At 43.4% G+C, this 15357-nt stretch overlaps 1 long non-coding RNA gene across 1 annotated transcript; it reads right to left on the bottom strand.

Moving 5' to 3' along the window:
• Positions 1-4980: 4980 nt before the first annotated feature.
• Positions 4981-10427, bottom strand: LOC310845493. Its single transcript, XR_014564804.1, has 2 exons — positions 8451-10427; positions 4981-5357 (listed from the first exon to the last, which is right to left on the bottom strand). It is a non-coding gene; the product is annotated as an uncharacterized lncRNA (long non-coding RNA).
• Positions 10428-15357: the final 4930 nt, after the last annotated feature.

The raw sequence follows: 15357 nt of genomic DNA, 5'->3' as shown, positions 1-15357 counted from the left end.
GGATCAACGTAGTGATGCACTAAGAGACACATGGCTTTCAGTGTGCTGCAGAAACTCAGGTTGCACAGTGATTCAGTGGGCAAACAATGGGCAATGTGTCTGCAGCACAACACAGCCCATCCGGGAAACAGTCGTAAATCTTTGGCATGGAATGGGATGCCATGTCCCTGCTCAGGCTTTAAGGTATGTACTGCAGGCGCTCCAGTTATAAAGGGTAGATTAGTTGTACTACTGCATAGAAATCCTAAATCATGGTTCTACCTGGGCATGCAATTTCTTCAAAGATGTTCACACAGAGTGAGAGGTTTTGCTTAAGTTCTTAGAGCTTGTCTCTTCCTACAGATCTGCCAGCCTTTGAAATCTCGTTAGCAAAGCTTTCAGTAGGTTCTCTCTTTTTGTTTGTTTTTTTAAAGTGAAAGGAAAATAATAATAATAATAATAAAAGCTGTGAAGCTCCAAGGTTCAACCTCTGACATCTCTAGGTAGGGCTGGGAAAGACCTCTGTTTGGGAAAGAGCCCTGGAGAGCCACTGCTAGTCCGTGTAAACAGTAATGAGCTCGATGGGCAAAGGGTCTGACTCAGTATAAAGCAGGTTTCATTTGTGTCTTCCTTTTGCACACCTTTTATGGAAATCCCTCTCTGGTGTATTTTTAGTCTGGAACACCTATACAATCGTATCTTGGTTTTCGAACAGCTTAGTTCTCGAACGTTTTGGCTCCTGAACGCCACAAACCCAGAAATGACTGTTCTGGTTTATGAACTATTTTTGGAAGCTGAACGTCCGACAGGGCTTCTGCAGCTTCTGATTGGCTGCAAGACAATGTTTTGGAAGTCAAACAGACTTCCGGAACAGATTCTGTTTGATCTCCAAGGTATGACTGTATATCTGATGACTGTAAGTTATAAAAATAATCAACCACAATGTTAAATTACAGCAGGTGGAATTCAGTGTTGATCTCTTCCAATTGTTCTGTCTGTGCAAGCATTTCAGTTTCCCAGATGTAGTGCCCCCTCTCTCCTGCTCATGTGTACTGCTTTGGGGCTTCTCCCAACCTCCTACCCTGAGACAATTCCAGGGGTATTGGGGGTCTGTGGGAAGGGGGAGGGGAGGGAGGGGAGGGAGGAGCCCTTGCACAGGGCTTCCACTGATGAGTCTGGTTAGGTGCTGTTTTATTTTGGCAGGGTGACAAATCATATTTAGAATATACTCAAGAGTAGACCTTTGTTGTCTCCCAGAATATCTTTGCCTCACACCAATGAAATGCTACCTATGCAGCCAATCTGTAACACACAAACACCCAGCCCCCCCCCAACTCTTCTTATTAAACAAATAAAGTAAAATGGAAAAATACAGGAGCCAGGAACATTGGCTCTTTCAATCTCCCACTAAGAATGAATCATGAAGGAGCGAGATCTGTAAGATGTTGACTTTTCTGTGGTTAACATATAATGAGAGGCTTATTCCATAATGTGCCTTTATTTATTATTTAGCTGAGTTGGTGATCATTTACATTTCAGGGACATAATTTAGCTGCAAACCAGGGATGGCAGAGTTCCCCACTGAGCACTTGCTTTCAAATGTTAACTTCCAGAAGCACATCTAAGCTATATCATTGCTCCCAGGATTACCTTTGCTAAAATTACAGGTTCAAAAGGAGGAAGGGGGAGGAAAGGAAGAAAGACAGAAAGAAAGAGTTTTACATTCATCTCCCTAGCTTCTAGTATTAGTTGAACTTGGTGTCATAATTAACTGAGTGAGACAATAAAGATAGCAGCAGCTGAAGTTACTTCCCCCCCTCCCATCCTGGCTATACTCCTGTGCCTTTACTCTCAGACCACAGTTTGACTTGTGGGCATTTGGGATTTATTGCTATTATGGGCTCAGCAGGGTGGAGGTGTCTGTCAGCAATCAAAGGAATCGCATCACCCTAATGGGTTGCATGCCAAGCCACCGCACCTAAGCCACAAAGTTCCCAGAAGAACAATAAAGCACACGGACACAAAGTATTTTGATTCACGGGTTCAAACAGGCCACAACTTTATTGGTTACAGATGTGAGCGGTTTGGCTTAGGCATTGGGGTGAAGCCAGGCTTTAGCTTGACTCCTGTCCATCTGCAGGGAGTCCACTTAAAGGTAAAACACCAATAGGGGCACCCTATGACTTTCATCAAATAGGGGCACCCTGAGGGCTCCCTGTAGGAGCTGTGAGATGGCCATAGCCCATGTCCAGGCTTCAGACAAGATTCACACCCCGGATCCCTTTAACAGGGTACCCTTACTGAGGAGGGGCAGGCAAAGGCTACAATTTCCCCCTCCATACAAACAAAGGCTTACCTAATGCCTAACCTCATAAAAGTTGTGACAATTGCTACTAGGTAGGCGAAAACCAATTGGCCAACTGGGAAAATTCCTACCCGGCCCCTACAATAATGGCGACTGACAATTGTCCATAGCAAGGTCATATGCTCAGCAGGGTGGAGGTGTCTTTCTGCAATCAAAGGAATCAGTTGCAACGGCAGACTTTGGCCTTTCAAATTTCAGCAGCGCCTTGTGCGAGTCAAAATTCGGTGCCCCCTGCCTCCCACTTTACATCCTGCTTTCAATGCATCATAGCTGGGACGTTCTAGGGCGACCCTTAGGCTCAACACCCAGTGCAGCAGAAATGTTCACGCTGCCCTTAAATTCACCTCTGGTGTTCGAAGAGTCCAAGCAGACAGAAGGAAGCGCTTCTCCACACAGCACAAAGCTGAACTATAGAACTCCCTCCCACAGGAGGCATTGATGACCCCCTGGATGGCTTAAAAAAAGGATTGGACAAATTCATGAAGTGTAAGGCTATCAGTGGTTACTAGCAAAGGTAAAGGTAAAGGGTAAAGGACCCCTGGATGGTTAAGTCCAACCAAAGGTGACTATGGGGTTGCGGCGCTCATCTTGCTTTCAGGCCAAGGGACTCAGCATTTGTCCACAGGCAGCTTTCCAGGTCATGTGGCCAACATGACTAAACTGCTTCTGGCACAACGGGACACCGTGACGGAAACCAGAGCGCATGGAAACTCCGTTTACCTTCCCGCCACCTATTTATCTACTTGCACTGGTGTGCTTTCAAACTGCTAGGTTGGCAGGAGCTGGGACAGAAAAACGGGAGCTCACCCTGTCGCAGGGATTCGAACCGCCAACCTTCTGATCAGCAAGCCCAAGAGGCTCAGTGGTTTAAACCACAGTGCCACCCACGCAATGCTGGTTGGTGCTATGAGAACAGGATGCTGGACTATATGAGCCATTGACTGGATCCTGCAGGGCTTATTATTCTTATTCTTATTAATTATTGTTCTGTTCTTATGTTTGGATCGCTTCTCTTTTTCTGCTGTGTGACATAGACACAAATTCATAAGGAGAAACTTTCCCCATCGCTTTACCTTTATGTTGTGGGGGCGGGCGGGCGGGGAGCCTCCCTGTTGTGGAGTTTCTAATAATAATATAACCCTGCCCAAAATCTCCTTGGAAAACCATTTCTCCCTTACTTTATTATGAAATGAAAGTTTTCATTTTAACCTCACTCACATTAGTTATGCATCGGGTGCTCTTTTATAAATAGGTGTCTCTGATCTCAATGAAATTTGTAAGGAAGGGAAGTTGACTAACCAAACATCTCCCCCCTCCACCTTCTCACACAAGGGGTGTCGTTTCAGATGTCTTTGAGAGGAAGCAAAGAGATTTCAGAGAAGTGGGGAAATTCACTGCAAGGTTCAAAGCCGTCTATTCTTGGATATAATTGAGATTAAATTCCCAGGGGAAGCATAATCTTATGAAAAAGTGCAAGACAAATAAGCAGGTGAGGATATTTAATTTTAATAGCACACATTGGCATTACTATTTATTGTTCTTATTTTAACCTCATCAGACCTATAAATATTTTGCTGGCCTGATTCTATGCTGATTTTGGGCTGCTTTTATGCTGATTTCTGAGTTTTGTATATTGCTTATATTAGAATTATTTCAATACGATTGCTATGTGTTTCTGTGGTTTTTTTGAAGCCACTCAAAGACAATGGTGTGGCTGTGCAACTTTAGGCCAGAACTGAGGAATCTGTGGCCCTCCAGACATTGAACTCCCATCAGCTGGTCAGGGTCAGGGATGATGGGAGTTGTAGTCTAACAACAGCTGTACAGACTGCTTGCTCAGAAATAATAATAAATAAATCTCTAACTTGGTTTACATGAAACAGCATAACATTTTTATTTAAAATTGCAAATAAAATCAGCAATCTGTTTTCACTAGTCAACTTCTGCATAGGTGTAGACTCTACAGCATAAACCAGAGGTTCAAGAGTTCCTTAGGAATACTAAGATACAACCTGAAAGAATTATCTCCACTCAAATGAATCTGCCCCATTGTTCACCAAGTCTCTGCTCTATGTGAAGCATTGTAGAACGTGTGGGGTGCAGAGTCCCAGGAACAGGATATTTTCAAGAAAGTAGAACTCTTTGCTGAAGCTCCCATCTTTGTTTGATTTCCTACAGGCAGGGAAGATATTCTTTCATCTCTCCCCCCCCCCCCCCCGGTGTTTTGTTTTTAAAAATCACATAACCCTCACACTTGCTCAGAATCATCTCGACAGAACTGGTAGTTAATAAAGAAATGTGGAAAGTCCTACAATGCACTTGACAAAAGACTGAAGCAGCCCCCAGCCCCTTAATTGTTGCCTCTGCAAATCAATTCACATTTCTGCTTTGTCTGTTTATATAGATCTGAGAGGAACATCCGGAAAATTAATGAGGTCATTGGTTTCCAGAATCCTAGGTGCCAAACATGCTGAATAAATAGCTCTTAATAGCTGAGCTTACGTCCAACAATCAATACAGCAATTTCACCACATCCAACTAATTTATAGATGCAAGGTGCTACACATTTCAAAATCAAGATGTGAGCCGAGGTTTCAGAGGCTTGCCCTGTTCCAAATAACCCTGGACACACCGAATTATGGACAAGGAACCTTCATTAGGAATGGGTGAGCCTTCATAGTGCCTGGAGACAGACAGTCGGGTAGTGCATCCATGGGAATGACCTCTGTGAGGAGCACAGAGAGAAGAAATGCCATGGTGCATCTGCAGCAGCACAACTGGATGCCTTCATCTGCCCCAGCTTCAACAAAGCACACCTTTCCTGTATCAGTCTCTCCAACCACAGCAGGTGCTGTAACCTTAACTTCACCCCCAAAGGCACACTCCTCCATTGTCTCCTGAGGCGGACGGACATCAACAATGTGTTCAAACACATCGGCAGTTCCCAAAGTTATGCTTCCAAAGCTAGCTGCTGCCTTCTTGAGCAACACTGTCTGTTGTGGGACTTTATTTTCTTGAAAGAAAAGTGGGAGGAGGGTTAGGCTAGTAAGAAGCCATCACAAAACATAGGTTGCTTCTAGCTGGCCTATTTATTGAGCAATCAACCTGATTTGCTTGCGCAAAAATTGCCAGTAGGTTAGAAGGCACCAGCTGTTTATTGAGCATTCTGTTATATTTGTTTCTGGGGAACTATAACACGTTGCGTCAAGCAAGTATTATTCCACATTTTCCTGTGCAAGTCCACCTTCCCAGGGAGATGGGTTTGTTGTGCAAGAGCTCCAAATCAACTTTAATCGTGCCACCTGAATTTGCTGGTATGTGACTGAATCTCATCTGAAAATAGCAGCAGTCTGGAAGTGCCCTTAATAAAGGGTTGCACTGGGGAGGGAAGGATCGGCAGTAAGGAAGTTAGCAGACTCCCTTAATAAACAACCAAGAGCAAAGGCAGTCTTTGTAGATTCTGGGAAAAATCACAAGGAAATGATATAGATTTAGCTAATCATAAAAGAGGCTGTTAAAACCTCAAAGGTCTCACTAGTGAATTATCTCACAGCCATCAAATATTTAATTGGCATTGCACCCTGCAATCCCGCTGAGCTCTGTACCTCTAGACAGAAATATTCCGGCAGCAATGTTGGGTTTGGCCGACTTTGAGGATGATACTAAGTTGCTGTCATGCGGGGGGTTTTTTGCCCTGAGAATTCATGGTTGTGCTTTGCGCATAAATCAGCAGTAACAACCTTGGGCAGTAGTATTGAAGATGCTATATCTTCCATTTTAAAAAGTCACAGCAGAGAATGCAGGCAAAAGAGAATTGCCAAGAAAAGAGGAGGGGATGATTCCCAAATTTCATGACAAGCCTGACTCCAGAGTAATAGCTTAAATGATTCGTGGGTTGATCCTTCGCCATCTGTACCCCCAAACACAATGGGAGGTAAAAGAGATGCGGTGTGGAGATGGATGCAGATGGAATTCAGACCAAGACATCTTTCTGCCCTCAGCTGTGCACTAAAGACTCCCTTGCTGTGTAGACAACCCACCACAATAATTCAACTGTCATGCTTATGATTGTTTTCTAAGCAGAGCAATAAATTCCCTATAAAACTTGTGAGTTTTGTTCTAACATAAAAATATTCCAGACAAGACTGAACATTGAACAGAACACTGAAGCAAAGGCAACTTGTATTGCTGGGGGAAGCTGTATAACTCATTCCTTGTTATAACGTACAAGTCATACATACATTTGGCATCCAGCCTTTCTTGTTTTCTTTCCATATTCCTCATGTTGCTATCAATACAGATGGAGGAGATTTTTTATTTTATTTTTTGGCGGGGGTGTTGCATTTTATTGCAAGCCCACCTAATTCACATTTCCTGAAATCGTATGTGAACTGAAATGCCGCTCAAAATTTTTGCTTCTCTGAATTCTACGATGCATTTCTCCAATCAAATAATATGTATAAACAGGTTTATATTAGGGAAATGTGCAGAGAAATGTTGTTGTTGTTACTACTATTTTATTCATCCTTCATTCTAAGGTCCTGGAGCAGGTTACAACATTTAAACACAATATTAAGAACAGTTTTAGACTGTGGGAATTCCATAACTCTGGGGATGCCACAGAGAATGTTTTCTCCCAAGCCACACACTGTTGAGCTTCTGAGGGAGGAAGAATCTGCTGATCTGGGCACAGAAGAGCATTTGTAGGAAAGGAGGCAGGCGGTCTTTCAGGTATTTGGGGCCTCAGTCATTTAGGGCTTTAAACACTAATGTGAGCACCTTGAATTGCATACCCTCCAACATTTTCATTCCCCAAATCAGGACATCAGAAAGGGAGAGCCTTTTGGCACAGTGCTACGATGCTCATCAGCAGGGTACACCACAGCTCTGGCACGACCCTGTGCCCAAGTGAGCATGTTTTAGTCTAGCACTCTGGCACAAGGACTCACGCCAGAGTGCCAGACTAAAAAAATGGGGCATTCCATTCTGGGACGCAAACAGAAGCCAGGATTGGCTTCTTAGATTCCAGGATCTCTCACTTAAAACGAGACAGTTGTGCGGTATGAAATTGGATATGCAAATGAACTGGCAGCCAGTCTGGTTCTTTTGAAGCAGGCATTAAGTGAGATCTAAAAATGTTTGGCGCTGTGGGTTAAACCACAGAGCCTAGGGCTTGCTGATCAGAAGGTCAGTGGTTCAAATCCTCATGACCAGGTGAGCTCCCGTTGCTCAGTCCCTGCTCCTGCTAACCTAGCAGTTCAAAAGCACCTCAAAGTGCAAGTAGATAAATAGGTACCGCTCCGGCAGGAAGGTAAAAAGTGTTTCCGTGCACTGCTCTGGTTTGCCAGAAGCAGCTTAGTCATGCTGGCCACATGACCCGGAAGCTGTACGCCGGCTCCCTTGGCCAATAAAGCGAGATGAGCACCGCAACCCCAGAGTCAGTCATGACTGGACATAATAGTGAGGGGTCCCTTTACCTTTAAATGGAACCCCAGCCAGTATTCTGACTGCTGGATTTTGGGTCAATGAACATTTCCGAGTCGTCTTCAAGAGCAGTCCCCCACCCAGTGCATTGCACTCATCCAAAGTGGAAGTTACCAGAGCATGGAGTACCGTGGCCAAGACATCACTGTCAAAAAGGGGGTGTACCTGGTGAACTAGCTGTAGCTGAAAAAGGCACTCCCAACAACCAAGGCTACTTGAGGCTCCAGTGGCAATATTGAATCCAGGAGCAACCTCTAAGCTGCAAACCTGCTGATGCCAGGGGAGTGCAGTCCTGTCCTCTCGGGTGGCAGAGGAAGCAACTCCCATGGCAGGTTGCCGGGAATGGATAAGACAAGGAAAAGTTCTTACCATCTGCTTTTTGTTCAATATTTACAGAGAGAGGCTTGGAACACAGACTCTTGGAATAATAGTGTTCTTCCGAGTGACCCTCCACTCCTTTTTTCTCCAACTTCCTCACTCGTCATCAACTCCCCTACGGGTGGCGCTGAGGGTCCTTTGATTCTGACCTCTTTGCTTTACTACTTGGACACAAGGAATGTTATCTTTCTCACTTTTGGATGGGCAATAGCTACTGAAAGGCTCCCTGCCCAGTTTCTCTAACCTTTAGCTGGGCTTCATGACCAAGAAGTCCACAAAAGTCAGTATGCTTCAGCTGAACAGCATCAACATGACTTCACAATGGCCAGTCTTTGTCCTTCAGTCGGGCATCAGCAACATGAGGTCATAATGGAAGTCTCTCCTTCAGTTAGCAGCAGCAACTGAGGTCACAATGGCCAGTCTCTCTCCTTTAGGCAGGCAGCATCAACATGAGGCCACAATGGCCCTGCCTATTCTTCAGGTGGACAGCATCAGAATGAGGTCACAACTGACACAACTGTCAGCAGCTCCCAGCTGGTTGCCCAGGAAAGTATAAAGACAAGAAAAGGTTTCTTGCCGTCGTTATTTATTTCAATATTTACAAAGAGAGGCTATAGAACCCAGCCTCTTGGATAATGGCAAGTGAATCTCCTCTCCCCATCTCTCCCAGTTCCTCATTTGTCACTTCTATAGTTGCTGTTATGTGCCCTCTGTCTTAGAGCTCTTTGCTCTCCTATTTTTAAGGCTCACCAGGTTCTGGGAGATGGAAGGTCTGGGATGCTTTCTAATACACTGTGTAAGCCAGCTGCCGCTCCGGTTCTGCCTCCTCCTCTCCCATTATTTCCCAGCTTCCCCCCTCATCTGCCTCTGAGCTGTGACCTCCCTCAAACCCCCGTTGTAATTCTGAACTGTCTTCTTCTTCTCTGGAAGGGTCAGGCTGGGCAGGCGGTCTCCACCATTCCTCCTCTGTGCAGTCCCTGACACTTACACAGAGATTAGTCCATGCCCTTTATTGAGTATTTGTTCTGATTTGTTTGCCTAATATACACATTTCGGCAAAGCAATTTCCCCATATATAATGAATTTTTGTATGTTATTTCCATTAATATATTCATCACGTATGTGTATTTTTCTGCACATGGCTGGAAAACTGCATTGCAAAATTTGGAAAAGTGTGAAGGATGGCTGAGCTTCTATTCAGACATTTTGTTTCAAAAAGGTGAGTTATGCAAGTTTGTTTTAAGATTAAAAAGATAAAAGAAAAACAAGAGAAACTGAAATGGACAGTTCCAAACACCTCTAAGAGGACTGAAGAATTTCATGAAACTCTTTCAACATAACAAAATGGGTGTGTGGTTATTTGAATGAATCAGTACCAGTGGTTTTTAAAATGACCTTTGTGGTTTCAGGGTGGACAAACTGGCATAAATAAATACCACAACATCAGCAGTTCACCTCTGAACACATTTTTTTTCTGGTGAAGCCAGTTCACAGTTCACTGAGCAGAACTGATTTAAGACAAGAGCCTTTGTATCCTGTAGTTTATATCACCTGTATTATTTATAGTAATATGAATGGCTCTCAGCTGTTAATTTGTCGAGATCATCTTCTTAAAATAATCAATTGTTGTTCTGGTAAACCTATTCTAAGCTTGTTGTTTGTTTTTTAATGGAAATTTCTGATAAAGCTCTACTGAAGGATTTAAGCCACATACTAATGATACTAAGGTTTCTGATTTCTCATGACATTAATTGTTGTTTAAAGATATTAGTATTGTATCTCTTATTTCTAAGCAACAAAACATTTGTATATCAGGAGAGGGGGAACCTTTCTCTGTCAAGGGTCATGTTTCTTTAGAGCAATCTTTCAGAGACCATGTGCAAGGAGAGATTGGGACTGGAGCCAAAACTGGGTAGGGCCAGAGTCAAGAGAGAGGGCTGTAAGAGCATAAGAAGAACCTGCCTGATGAAGCCAATGGCCCATCTAGTCCAGTATCCTGTTCTCACAGTGGCCAACCAGATGTCTATGAGAAGTTCCTAAGCAAGATCTGAGCACAGCAGCACTCTGTCCCTATTCCCATTGGAGAAATGTTGGAGGATGGGTCCTTGCTTTCTGTTTGAAGATTGTTACAGATATTCAGAAGCATGCTGCAGAAAGCAAAGAAAAGTTGGTTGCAGGAGGAATGGAGATGTGGGTTGCACTTGAGATCTGTGATCAGTTTGCAAACAAGAGACCCCAGAGACCACATTTCCTTTTTGATTTTAGGACAACTACCAGCTCTGAATGCTGCAGCTAGATCAAGTAGTTGTTCAAGATGACTTGAAAAAAGAAAGGCCAACATCTTTAACCCTTTCAGCCTCCATAATCATATGCAAATACACTATTGATGTGTTGGAGGGCCTACACCAGATTACTCCGTCTTGAGATTATCTGTGGTTTGTTGTTGTTGTTTTTTTAAATTTTATTTTTAATTGGGAATGGATCCTGACAAGTCACTCATGCCTTCACTTTGTTATCATGCACGTAACCACATTTGGTGTACATAATTTAGGAGGGATGGAGTGGTGTCAGAAGCTCATAAGGCATCTGCTTACCCTTCATCAGAGCAAGTTGCTTGGTAAGAGCTGTCCATGGTCCTGCAAACACCAGTATGTCCTGCCAACCTCCCTTGCTCCTTTGCCTGCTTATCTCACTGTCTTGCTGCCTGGCGACTGGATCTCATGAGTATCAACTACAGATAGATTGAAAAGGAAGGAACGGAGACCTGGTGTGGCATAGGGGCAGGGGTAGCCCATGGGGCCCTCCAAACCCCCAACTCTGCATTCCTTGCAAGTGTGGGAGAGTCAACTGAGTCCCCATCTAGCACAAAACAACATCAGTGGCAACATAGCAGGAGGCATACCCCCCATACCCTCCTTTTAGCAGAGGCTTTTAGTCACTGAACAAAATTGCCAGTTTCCCTGAGCTGTTGCATCAGATATTTGCCAGAGCTCCTTCAGGTGTATGAGTCATTCTTCCAAGAAATGATTCTCAGTTGCTTTCTCGAAAATCACCATTTCATAACTAAAACGGACTCTCTGTGTGTGCAGAATGATGCCATTACAACTTTGGGCTTCTGAAAAATGACAAAGGTGCTCGCAAAGCATGCTTTGGTCCATTAGAGAGATATGGGTTTGGCTCCAAAAGCAGCAGGAAACTTATAATTGTTCATGTTTCCAAGAAGCCTACGTGGGACAGAAAAAGATGCCGGTTTAGCCTGCACTCTCCTTGCAGACCTGAATCTGAGGCTGCATCTGCACTATACATTTAAAGCTGTATCATACCACTTTCAACAACCATGGCTTCCTGTATCCTGAGAACTGCAGTTGGTTAAGGGTGCTAAGAATCATTAGAAGATCCCAGTTCCCTTCCCAAAGCTACAATTCCCTGAGTGGTATAAGTCAATACCTCTTCCTAGGGAACTCTAGATAGAACAGTTGGGGCTTATATATCTCGGTTCACAGAGAAAAGGGGTTTATCCAAACATCACCCCTTGGGATAGTAGCACTTCAATTGCATCTATTTCCAACATTTTGCCTTGACACAAAGGATAAACTGTACTGACACTTACTGTCAAAGAGAAAAGCAGCCATTATACCATTTCCCCAAGAAACCTGGCAATGACTTGTTTGCACAGAGAAAGAAACCGATGATGCGAAGGAGCTGATATATTGTGAAACATCTCCCTTCGATATGAACTTTCTCTCTCTCTCTTGTCTAAAAACATCATCACCATCACCTATACAAAAGCTTAAAGTCTTGTTATTTTGGTTGGTCCTGCTAAGGTTTTACCATTCTGGGGCTTTAAAATTTTCTTCTGCTGGAACTACATGGCCACCCAAATTTTGGATAAAAATACAAGAAATCTGGATACCAGGGTTATATCAATGTTGCCTTTCCACTTGCCAACTTCTGCATGCACAATGGAACTTCTACCTTCTGTTCTTGTCTCTGAGCCCACCCTCCCACCCTCAAAATCTGCTCCAGAGGGTTGAAGGATGCTCTGAAGCAGAATTTCTTTTGGGGGAGGGGGTGTCAGAGAAAGGAGAAGTCCTGCTATGTGAGCAGAATACTGCTGACGTATTGGATACAACCCCAGGTTTCTTTTTATAACCTTCGTTTCAAATGATAAATAGACTCCAGGATAGATTTATGTGCTGCTGTTTTTAAAAAGCAAAGGGAGCAGAGGCACTATATCATCAGAAAAAGAACAGTTTCATCTGTCTTAGATCCCTCACATGTGTCTAGCAGACTTTAAGATATCTTGGAGCCCATAGACCTGGCCAGATAGGAGCTTGATTGCTCATAGTATCCCTCTTCCACTGATAAGAGCCTAGGCTTCAGTGATGAGCTGGTTGAGATCCAATAAACTAAAGTTCAATCCAAACAATCTGGAGGGGCCGTTAGCTAGTGGCTTATCAGGCCATAGAAGAAGGTCTGGCCCGATACATTTCGGTGCCTGAGGCAAAACATCCCGTCACTGCGCCCATGATGTGGGGGGCTTGAGGCTCTGCAACAGCTTCCTTTCCAGGGCAAACCCTTGAAAAGCTGGGGCAGGGACCAAATTCTGCAAAGGTTTCTAGAATGCCTCTCTCTTACCAAGAGTCCTTGAGAGGGAGGCATTCAGGAGAGCATTGCCATTGGCCTCTCTGCACCCCAGAGGTGGAGCAGACCAGCAACATTGCTCAGCAATGGAACAGTGTTGCTCTGCCACCACCTCCCTTACCTGGGTTGTTTCTGGTAGAAGCAGAAGCAGTGGGGGTGAGATGCCTACAGACAGTCCTTTTTTCTGGGGGGACACAGAGGTATGCATACCCCTAAACATTTTGTGAATCTAAATTTGTCATCATTGAGGGGCAGTATTTCAATATGAGTAGGAAAATGAGAGTACCCCTAAACATTATTTTTAAAGGAAAAAGCACTGCCTACAGGGGTGTCACCTCTTGCATTTTTACTACCTGAGGTTGCTGCTTCACCCTGCCTCATAGGTAGTCCAGCTCTCAATAGAAATGGTTTTCGACCCATTCTAATCAAAAATCCTCCTCAAAGATCAGTTTCATAGCTTGCTATTAGGTCCACTTTCGCTGTTGGAAACATATGTAGATCATGGTGCCTACCATCAACTTTAGCTGGTGTGCTGGCTGTTCTCCTGGGAGAAAGATACTCTGTTATCCATACTTTAGCAACATTCATGCAGAATTACTGGTTTTCTTGTTTTCATGGAACTAACCTAGAAAACAGGTCAGTATTTTGAACAGTGCATGATCATTTATAAATGAATAGACTATATATATCTATATATCTATATATATATAGATAGATAGTTGACTTGTACTCACCATGGCAAAATAGGAAAAGCTTCATCCACTTATTATTTCCTTCATACAAGATTATTGTTAAAGGCAGGGGGTAAAAGACTAAGAAAGATGTCGGGCTCCCAATAAATAAATGTTTTTTCGGGCTTTTACTTGCACATATCTAGGGGGGGGGGGCATATTTTATGCTTGTTTCATGTTTTAATCAACAAAACAGCAAAGTTATATCATGGATGCTTCGGATGAGCAGTTCAGCTCCTGCAAAGCCCATCTTACTTATGTGATTTGCTAATAATAACCAGCATGTGTTAGAAAGCTTCAGAAATAAACATGTTGAAACCAAGCACTGCCTGAAGTGAAATACTAATGTGAATTTTGAGGTTCCTGACTGGACAAAACATCTACAAAACGTTGAGGGAACTGCAAAGCATTTTGATAAAACTAGTGACATTTCTGCGTTCTGCTCCTCCCTAGGTTGTCACCAGATTTTGCCAAAAGCAAAAAACATTAGGTGACTTTGGAGGTTCCTTTTTAACTTAAAGACTGAGAAGAAAAGCAGAGAAGCAACCAGGGATCAATAAATCACCAAGTGTCAATAAGATGATATCCAGGAAGGGCGTGGTTCCTCAAATCCTGATTCAGAACCGGCGTGATTGATCTACACCCGTGAGGGATTTCTGGGACCTCTTCCATGTCTGGGTGCAATGCTTGTTGATGTCTCTGTTAGCTAATTTGTATTTCATCCTGTTTCTCTGCAATCAGGGAATTCCCTCCAGTCAAGAATGGCTTTGTGTCAACAGCATGTCAAATAATAAGCCCTGGCAACCATTTCCCTCTCCAACTGCTGTACTAAACTTGACAGATGGGTGTCTCATCTTGAGGAGAAACAATAAAGAGTGACTTGCTATACAAATATGACTTGTCAAGGTCATGGTTTTTGACAACCTGAGCAATGCTAAACTGAAGCCCCATTTTCTTTCATGCACAGCTCCATTTTCCCCCTTCTGTCCAGCATATTAAAATGCCGATTAAGCATTCTGGACTCCCCTCTGACCCCCCCCCTCATGGTTGCACATCTATCACACCTTGAATTCTCCTAAGTCTCGTCATTGCACACAGGAATATGTACAGAGCGAAACCATTTGCTATTGGTACCCATGACACTTTTATCAAATATATGTATACCAACCCCTCATTATTATTTCTTACAAATGAAAAATTGCTCACATACATTACAAAATCAAACCATTCTGATCCCTCTTTTTAGTACCTCTAGCCCACTTTAATTTATTTGTCAACCTTTCCACCAAAGCTATACTCCAAACCTTTTAATACCAGAATTCTTTTAAGCTCCTTCCAAAAGCAGGCAATCATGAGTTTTAATGCTCACTTATCCACATCTCAAATTCTTTATTATTGGTTGATTTTTGAAGCCTAGTGTTTGTTTCTTGCCTGGTTAGTCTCTAGAAGATTGTGAATTAACAAACTCACAAGAAGTAGCTACCTGGGCAAACAGAAAAGGTCATAACTTGGATTTTAAAAGATTTGTTTCTACCCCCAACTTTCCTCTCAGGAGCCAAGAGTGGTGTGGATGGTCCTCTGCTCCCTGTTTTATCCCCATAACAACCCAGTGAAGTTGGTTAGGCAGAGAGATCATGGCAGGCCTGAGATCACCCAGTGACCTTCATGGATGGCTAAATGGGGATTTGAACTCTAGCCAACACTCTAACCACGATACCACTCTGACTCTAATTGCTTTTGTGTTGACATTTGTGCTGCAAACCCAACATTCAGTTT

This window comes from Podarcis gaigeae (genome assembly GCF_964106915.1).
Source record: "Podarcis gaigeae genome assembly, chromosome: 5".
NCBI lineage: Eukaryota > Metazoa > Chordata > Lepidosauria > Squamata > Lacertidae > Podarcis > Podarcis gaigeae.
The sequence above is the reverse complement of the archived record's forward strand: the minus strand, read 5'-3'. Positions and strand labels throughout refer to the sequence as shown.